This window comes from Zea mays, chromosome 2 (genome assembly GCF_902167145.1).
Source record: "Zea mays cultivar B73 chromosome 2, Zm-B73-REFERENCE-NAM-5.0, whole genome shotgun sequence".
Lineage (NCBI taxonomy): Eukaryota > Viridiplantae > Streptophyta > Magnoliopsida > Poales > Poaceae > Zea > Zea mays.
Window position 1 is genome coordinate 157,712,405 of NC_050097.1, and position 10,404 is coordinate 157,722,808.

Sequence of the window (10,404 nt, forward strand, 5' to 3'; positions counted from 1 at the left end):
CTCATGCTTGCTTTGCCTTGGATTCCTTTCCGTGTTTTTTTTTTCCTTCTGCATCCTTCGCTCATCATATCCGACCAGGAAGTCGGAAGACACCGGTGAGTGTTTCATTCATCAAGTTTTTCTTTAATTTTTTTATAGTCGCTTCCTACTTACCCGACCGCCGTTGTGTATGTTCCACTTACATGGAAGCGAACAAATGCAGAACATTTGGAAATAGTACTTCCTAACAAAAAAACCGGTTCAGAATCCATCCTGCTACGTTTACCATAGGAGGCATACTGCTAACTTTTGAACAAGGTTCAGAATGCATCTGATTTCGTTTACCAAAAGAGAGGGGAGGGGGCACTATTTGGATATCAACTTCTGGCTATTGTGTTCCTATTTCAGTGCCTTAATTCTTTCTTTTTTCTGTCCCAGAAGCAAAGCAGCAGTGCTCGCCCCTTCTTCTCCGCCGCTGGTCGCAATATGGAGAACCACCGCAACTTCAGGGACTTCTTATCCCAAGGTTGCTGAAAGGGAATTAGGCTTACACCTAGTCCCTAATTAATTTTGGTGGTTGAATTGCCCAACACAAATTTATTGAACTAACTAGTTTGCCCAAGTGTATAGATTATACAGGTGTAAAAGGTTCACACTCAGCCAATAAAAAGACCAAGTTTTGGATTCAACAAAGGAGCAAAGAGGCAACCGAAGGCACTCTGGTCTAGGAGCACCGGACTGTTTGGTGTACACCGGACAGTGTCCGGTGCACCAGAGGACTCCAACTCAAACTCGCCACCTTCGGGAATTTCCAGAGGGGACTCCGCTATAATTCACCGGACTGTCCGGTGAACACCGGACAGTGTCCGGTGCGCCAAGGGAGGTCGGCCTCAGGAACTCGCCAGCTTCGGGAAACTTCAACGGCTAGTCCGCTATAATTCACCGGACTGTCCGGTGTGCACCGGACTGTCCGGTGCGACTCCGGAGCAATGGCTACCTCGCGCCAACGGCTACCTGCAGAGCAATTAATGCGCGCTCTGCGCGCGCAGAAGTCAGGCGCGCCCATTCCGGCGCACCGAACAATGAACAGGAGTTGTCCGGTGTGCACCGGACACCCAGGCGGGCCCACAGGTCAGAAGCTCCAACGGTCAGAATCCAACGGCAGTGATGACGTGGCAGGGGGCACCGGACTGTCCGGTGTGCACCGGACTGTCCGGTGCGCCATCGAGCAGACAGCCTCCCAACGGCCACTTTTGGTGGTTGGGGCTATAAATACCCCAACCACCCCACCATTCATTGGAATCCAAGTTTTTCCAGTTCCCAACTACTACAAGAGCTCTAGCATTCAATTCTAGACACACCAAAGAGATCAAATCCTCTCCAAACTCCACACAACGCCATAGTGACTAGAGAGAGTGATTTGCTTGTGTTCTTTCGAGCTCTTGCGCTTGGATTGCTTTCTTACTTCTTGATTCTTTCATTGCGATCAAACTCACTTGTAATTGAGGCAAGAGACACCAATCTTGTGGTGGTCCTTGTGAGAACTTTGTGTTCCAAGTGATTGAGAAGAGAAATCTCACTCGATCCGTGGATCGTGTGAGAGAGGGAAGGGTTGAAAGAGACCCGGCCTTTGTGGCCTCCTCAACGGGGAGTAGGTTTGAAAGAACCGAACCTCGGTAAAACAAATCTCCGTGTCTCACTTGCTTATTCACTTGGGATTTGTTTTGCGCCCTCTCTCGCGGACTCGTTTCTTTATTACTAACGCTAACCCGGCTTGTAGTTGTGTTTATATTTGTAAATTTCAGTTTCGCCCTATTCACCCCCCTCTAGGCGACTTTCAATTGGTATCAGAACCCGGTGCTTCATTAGAGCCTAACCGCTCGAAGTGATGTCAGGAGATCACGCCAAGAAGGAGATGGAGACCGGCGAAAAGCCCACTACAAGCCACGGGAGCACTTCATCGGAAGAGTCTCGCACCAAGAGGAAGGAAAAGAAGAAGATCTCCTCCAACAAAGGGAAGGAGAAGAAATCTTCTTCTCACCACAAAGAGAAGAAGGAAAAATCTTCTTCCCACAAGCCGCATCGAAGCGGAGACAAGCAAAAGAGGATGAGGAAAGTGGTCTACTACGAGACCGACACTTCATCAACATCGACCTCCGACTCCGATGCGCCCTCCGTAACTTCTAAACGCCAAGAGCGTAAGAAGTTTAGTAAGATCCCCCTACACTATCCTCGCATTTCTAAACATGCACCTTTACTTTCCGTCCCATTAGGCAAACCACCAACTTTTGATGGTGAAGATTATGCTAGGTGGAGTGATTTAATGCGATTTCATCTAACCTCACTCCACAAAAGTATATGGGATGTTGTTGAGTTTGGTGCACAGGTACCATCCGTAGGGGATAAGGATTATGATGAGGATGAGGTGGCCCAAATCGAGCACTTCAACTCTCAAGCGACAACGATACTCCTCGCCTCTTTAAGTAGAGAGGAGTATAACAAAGTACAAGGGTTGAAGAGCGCCAAGGAGGTTTGGGATGTGCTCAAAACCGCGCACGAGGGAGATGAGCTCACCAAGATCACCAAGAGGGAAACGATCGAGGGGGAGCTCGGTCGGTTCCGGCTACGCAAAGGGGAGGAGCCACAACACATGTACAACCGGCTCAAGACCTTGGTGAACCAAGTGCGCAACCTCGGGAGCGTAAAATGGGATGACCATGAGGTGGTTAAGGTTATTCTAAGATCTCTTATTTTCCTTAACCCTACTCAAGTTCAATTAATTCGTGGTAATCCTAAATATACTAAAATAACCCCCGAGGAAGTAATCGGACATTTTGTAAGTTTTGAGTGCATGATCGAAGGCTCGAGGAAGATCAATGAGCTTGATGATCCATCTACATCCGAGGCTCAACCCGTCGCATTCAAGGCGACGGAAGAAAAGAAGGAGGAGTCTACCCCAAGTCGACAACCAATAGACGCCTCCAAGCTTGACAATGAGGAGATGGCGCTTGTCATCAAGAGCTTCCGCCAAATCCTCAAACAAAGGAGGGGGAAAGACTACAAACCCCGCTCCAAGAAGGTTTGCTACAAATGTGGTAAGTCCGGTCATTTTATTGCTAAATGTCCTATATCAAGTGACAGTGACCGAGGAGACGACAAGAAGGGGAGAAGAAAGGAGAAGAAGAGGTACTACAAGAAGAAGGGCAGCGATGCCCATGTTTGTCGGGAATGGGATTCCGACGAAAGCTCAAGCGACTCCTCCGACGACGAGGACGCCGCCAACATCGCCGTCACCAAGGGACTTCTCTTCCCCAACGTCGGCCATAAGTGCCTCATGGCAAAGGACGGCAAAAGGAAGAAGGTAAAATCAAGATCCTCCACTAAATATGAAACCTCTAGTGATGAAAATGCTAGTGATGAGGAGGATAACTTGCGTACCCTTTTTGCCAATCTTAACATGGAACAAAAAGAAAAATTAAATGAATTAATTAGTGCTATTCATGAAAAGGATGACCTTTTGGATTCCCAAGAGGATTGTCTTATTAAAGAAAACAAGAAACATGTTAAGGTTAAAAATGCTTACGCTCTAGAAGTAGAAAAATGTCAAAAACTATCTAGTGAGCTAAGCACTTGCCATGAGATGATTGACAACCTTAGATATGAAAATGTTAGTTTAAATGCTAAGGTTGATTCACATATTTGTAATGTTTCAATTCCCAATCCTAGAGATAATAATGATGATTTGCTTGCTAGGATTGAAGAATTAAACATTTCTCTTGCTAGCCTTAGAATAGAAAATGAAAATTTAATTGCTAAGGCTAGAGAACTAGATGTTTGCAATGCTACCATTTCCAATCTTAGAGATAAAAATGATATTCTTCATGCTAAAATTGTTGAACTTAATTCTTGCAAACCCTCTACATCTATTGTTGAGCATGTATCTATTTGTACTAGATGTAGAGATGTTGATGTTAATGCTATTCATGATCATATGGCTTTAATTAAACAACAAAATGATCATATAGCAAAACTAGATGCTAAAATTGCCGAGCACAACTTAGAAAATGAGAAATTTAAATTTGCTCGTAGCATGCTTTATAATGGGAGACGCCCGGGCATCAAGGATGGCATTGGCTTCCAAAGGGGAGACAATGTCAAAATTAGTGCCCCTCCTAAAAGATTGTCCAACTTTGTTAAGGGCAAGGCTCCCATGCCTCAGGATAACGAGGGTTACATTTTATACCCTGTCGGTTATCCCGAGAACAAAATTAGGAAAATTCATTCTAGGAAGTCTCACTCTGGTTCTAACCATGCTTTTATGTATAAGAGTGAGACATCTAGCTCTAGGCAATCAACCCGTGCTAAGTTGCCTAAGAAGAAAATTCCTATTGCATCAAATGAACATAGCATTTCATTTAAGACTTTTGATGCATCTTATGTGTTGACTAACAAATCCGGCAAGGTAGTTGCCAAATATGTTGGGGGCAAGCACAAGGGCTCCAAGACTTGTGTTTGGGTACCCAAAGTTCTTGTGTCTAATGCCAAAGGACCCAAAACCATTTGGGTACCTAAAGTCAAGAACTAAACTTGTTTTGTAGGTTTATGCATCCGGGGGCTCAAGTTGGATACTCGACAGCGGGTGCACAAACCACATGACTGGGGAGAAAAAGATGTTCTCCTCATATGAGAAAAACCAAGATCCCCAAAGAGCGATCACATTCGGGGATGGAAATCAGGGTTTGGTCAAAGGTTTGGGTAAAATTGCTATATCTCCTGACCATTCCATTTCCAATGTTTTTCTTGTTGATTCTTTAGATTACAACTTGCTTTCTGTTTCTCAATTATGTCAAATGGGCTACAACTGTCTATTCACTGATGTAGGTGTCACTGTCTTTAGAAGAAGTGATGATTCAATAGCATTTAAGGGAGTGTTAGAGGGTCAGCTATACTTGGTAGATTTTGATAGAGCTGAACTCGACACTTGCTTAATTGCTAAGACTAACATGGGTTGGCTCTGGCACCGCCGACTAGCCCATGTTGGGATGAAGAATCTTCATAAGCTTCTAAAGGGAGAACACATTTTAGGACTAACAAATGTTCATTTTGAGAAAGACCGGATTTGTAGCGCATGCCAAGCAGGAAAGCAAGTTGGCACCCATCATCCGCATAAGAACATAATGACGACCGACAGGCCACTAGAGCTCCTACACATGGACCTATTCGGCCCGATTGCTTACATAAGCATCGGCGGGAGTAAGTACTGTCTAGTTATTGTGGATGATTATTCTCGCTTCGCTTGGGTATTCTTTTTACAAGAAAAATCTCAAACCCAAGAGACCTTAAAGGGATTCTTGAGACGGGCTCAAAATGAGTTTGGCTTAAGGATCAAGAAAATAAGAAGCGACAACGGGACGGAGTTCAAGAACTCTCAAATTGAAGGCTTTCTTGAGGAGGAGGGCATCAAGCATGAGTTCTCTTCTCCCTACACGCCACAACAAAATGGTGTAGTGGAGAGGAAGAATCGAACTCTATTGGACATGGCAAGAACCATGCTTGATGAGTACAAGACTTCGGATCGGTTTTGGGCCGAGGCGGTCAACACCGCCTGCTACGCCATCAACCGATTATATCTACACCGAATCCTCAAGAAGACATCATACGAACTCCTAACCGGTAAAAAGCCAAATATTTCATATTTTAGAGTTTTTGGTAGCAAATGCTTTATTCTTGTTAAAAGAGGTAGAAAATCGAAGTTTGCTCCTAAAACTGTAGAAGGTTTTTTACTAGGATATGATTCAAACACAAGGGCATATAGAGTCTTTAACAAGTCCTCTGGACAAGTTGAAGTTTCTTGTGACGTTGTGTTTGATGAGACTAACGGCTCTCAAGTAGAGCAAGTTGATCTTGATGAGATAGGTGAAGAAGAGGCTCCATGCATCGCGCTAAGGAACATGTCCATTGGGGATGTGTGTCCTAAGGAATCCGAAGAGTCTCCAAATGCACAAGATCAACCATCCTCCTCCACGCAAGCATCTCCACCAACTCAAAATGAGGATGAAGCTCAAATTGATGAAGGACAAGTTCAAGAAGATGAGCCACCTCAACATGATGGCAATGATCAAGGGGGAGATGCAAATGATCAAGAAAAGGAGGATGAGCAAGAACCAAGGCCGCCACACCCAAGAGTCCATCAAGCAATTCAACGAGATCACCCCGTCGACACCATCCTCGGCGACATTCATAAGGGGGTAACTACTCGATCTCGTGTTGCACATTTTTGTGAACATTACTCGTTTGTTTCCTCTATTGAGCCACACAGGGTAGAGGAAGCACTCCAAGATTCGGATTGGGTGGTGGCGATGCAAGAGGAGCTCAACAACTTCACCAGGAATGAGGTATGGCATTTAGTTCCACGTCCTAATCAAAATGTTGTAGGAACCAAATGGGTCTTCCGCAACAAGCAAGACGAGCATGGTGTGGTGACAAGGAACAAAGCTCGACTTGTGGCCAAAGGATACTCCCAAATCGAAGGTTTGGATTTCGGTGAAACCTATGCACCCGTAGCTAGGCTTGAGTCAATTCGCATATTATTAGCCTATGCTACTTACCATGGCTTTAAGCTTTATCAAATGGACGTGAAAAGTGCCTTCCTCAATGGACCAATCAAGGAAGAGGTCTATGTTGAGCAACCTCCCGGCTTTGAAGACAGTGAGTATCCTAACCATGTCTATAAGCTCTCTAAGGCGCTTTATGGGCTCAAGCAAGCCCCAAGAGCATGGTATGAATGCCTTAGAGATTTCCTTATTGCAAATGGATTCAAAGTCGGAAAGGCCGATCCTACACTCTTTACTAAAACTCTTGAAAATGACTTGTTTGTATGCCAAATTTATGTTGATGATATTATATTTGGGTCTACTAACGAGTCTACATGTGAAGAGTTTAGTAGGATTATGACACAGAAATTCGAGATGTCAATGATGGGGGAGTTGAAGTATTTTCTAGGATTCCAAGTCAAACAACTCCAAGAGGGCACCTTCATTAGCCAAACGAAGTACACTCAAGACATTCTAAACAAGTTTGGGATGAAGGATGCCAAGCCCATCAAGACACCCATGGGAACTAATGGGCATCTCGACCTCGACACGGGAGGTAAGTCCGTGGATCAAAAGGTATACCGGTCGATGATAGGTTCTTTGCTATATTTATGTGCATCTCGACCGGATATTATGCTTTCTGTATGCATGTGTGCAAGATTCCAAGCCGACCCTAAGGAAGCTCACCTTACGGCCGTGAAACGAATCTTGAGATATTTGGCTTATACTCCTAAGTTTGGGCTTTGGTATCCTAGGGGATCCACTTTTGATTTAATTGGTTATTCCGATGCCGATTGGGCAGGGTGTAAAATCAATAGGAAGAGCACATCGGGGACTTGCCAGTTCTTGGGAAGATCCTTGGTGTCTTGGGCTTCAAAGAAGCAAAATTCCGTCGCTCTTTCAACCGCCGAAGCCGAGTATATTGCCGCAGGTCATTGTTGCGCGCAATTACTTTGGATGAGGCAAACCCTGCGGGACTACGGTTACAAATTAACCAAAGTCCCTTTGCTATGTGATAATGAGAGTGCAATCAAGATGGCCGACAATCCCGTCGAGCATAGCCGCACTAAGCACATAGCCATTCGGTATCATTTTCTTAGGGATCACCAACAAAAGGGAGATATCGAGATTTCATATATTAATACTAAAGATCAATTAGCCGATATCTTTACCAAGCCTCTTGACGAACAATCTTTTAACAAACTTAGGCATGAGCTAAATATTCTTGATTCTAGGAATTTCTTTTGCTAGATTGCACACATAGCTCATTTTATATACCTTTGATCATGTCTCTTTTCACATGCTATGACTAATGATTTCTAGGAATCTTGAAAATGCTTTGCAAAATTCTTATTCACTACCTTTGACTATTTGCAAAAGAACTTTGAAAAGGATTTACAAAAGAGTTTGCAAAAACAAAACATGTGGTGCAAACGTGGTCCAAAATGTTATATAAGAAAGAAACAATCCATGCATATCTTGTAAGTATTTATAGTAGCTCAATTCCAAGCAACCTTTACACTTACATTATGCAAACTAGTTCAATTATGCACTTCTATATTTGCTTTGGTTTGTGTTGGCATCAATCACCAAAAAGGGGAGATTGAAAGGGAATTAGGCTTACACCTATTCCCTAATTAATTTTGGTGGTTGAATTGCCCAACACAAATTTATTGAACTAACTAGTTTGCCCAAGTGTATAGATTATACAGGTGTAAAAGGTTCACACTCAACCAATAAAAAGACCAAGTTTTGGATTCAACAAAGGAGCAAAGAGGCAACCGAAGGCACTCTGGTCTAGGAGCACCGGACTGTTTGGTGTACACCGGACAGTGTCCGGTGCACCAGAGGACTCCAACTCAAACTCGCCACCTTCGGGAATTTCTAGAGGGGACTCCGCTATAATTCACCGGACTGTCCGGTGAACACCGGACAGTGTCCGGTGCGCCAAGGGAGGTCGGCCTCAGGAACTCGCCAGCTTCGGGAAACTTCAACGGCTAGTCCGCTATAATTCACCGGACTGTCCGGTGTGCACCGGACTGTCCGGTGCGACTCCGGAGCAACGGCTACCTCGCGCCAACGGCTACCTGCAGAGCAATTAATGCGCGCTCTGCGCGCGCAGAAGTCAGGCGCGCCCATTCCGGCGCACCGGACAATGAACAGGAGTTGTCCGGTGTGCACCGGACACCCAGGCGGGCCCATAGGTCAGAAGCTCCAACGGTCAGAATCCAACGGCAGTGATGACGTGGCAGGGGGCACCGGACTGTCCGGTGTGCACCGGACTGTCCGGTGCGCCATCGAGCAGACAGCCTCCCAACGGCCACTTTTGGTGGTTGGGGCTATAAATACCCCAACCACCCCACCATTCATTGGAATCCAAGTTTTTCCACTTCCCAACTACTACAAGAGCTCTAGCATTCAATTCTAGACACACCAAAGAGATCAAATCCTCTCCAAACTCCACACAACGCCATAGTGACTAGAGAGAGTGATTTGCTTGTGTTCTTTCGAGCTCTTGCGCTTGGATTGCTTTCTTCCTTCTTGATTCTTTCATTGCGATCAAACTCACTTGTAATTGAGGCAAGAGACACCAATCTTGTGGTGGTCCTTGTGGGAACTTTGTGTTCCAAGTGATTGAGAAGAGAAAGCTCACTCGATCCGTGGATCGTGTGAGAGAGGGAAGGGTTGAAAGAGACCCGGCCTTTGTGGCCTCCTCAACGGGGAGTAGGTTTGAAAGAACCGAACCTCGGTAAAACAAATCTCCGTGTCTCACTTGCTTATTCACTTGGGATTTGTTTTGCGCCCTCTCTCGCGGACTCGTTTCTTTATTACTAACGCTAACCCGGCTTGTAGTTGTGTTTATATTTGTAAATTTCAGTTTCGCCCTATTCACCCCCCCTCTAGGCGACTTTCAGTTGCTCTTCATCGACGTCCAGGAGCCGCACTGGTCATGAAGCTCCCGAGGACGACGACTTTGGCACCTTCTCGCAGTCGTCGTTTGCTCTGCCACCACGCATCAATGTCCCAGCACCTCGCAACCGCATTGAAGCTCTTGATCTAAACTCCTAGTCCCAGGGTACCGATTTTCCATATCTCTCATCCTACCAAGATGTTCTCCAGTCAGGTGATGGTGGATCCGACCTAGGTTTGCCTCCTCTTGGTCGTGGTAGATCAGCGCGCACACTATTTCAATCCACCAGATCCATTTCAGCTCCTATTTCTCATGCCCGAGGTGCAATTTGAGGTTGCCGTGGAGTTAGGGGGAGAGGCACTAGTAGTCGTGGTGGAGGTCGATCAGCTATTTCTGCACCTATTGACCCTGTCCTCATTGAAGATTTTGGAGATGAACCAACCAATGAAATGGATTCTCGAGCTCCAGTGGTAAGAAAAAATTTCATGTCTTGATTACAATGTTTTACTGTGTTTGCTATAATGAATTGTATGTGCCTCAAGTGGACATTAAACAAGATCTGTATGTTCATCACACATGAGTTACTCTATTTAAGTACTATTTCTGTTTTATTTGATGAATTCAGTTTCATCATCTGTTAGTTCATCACACATGAATTTAAGGGTGCACTGTTATCTGTGATTAAACGTGATTCTTTTGTTAATTGATGCACCACTTTGCCAAATTATAGTGTTTCTATACTCCCCTATTCCTTTGCAAGCAACACATGAATTTCATACATGTTAATGGTCCTAACCGTGGAGGGCATGTTACAGGAATTCATGCTTATTAATCATATACATAAAATTAGTTGGTCACTTAATTGCTTCTAACAGATTATCCTTCTTGGCAATAATGGATTGTCTATGTTAAAATATGTTT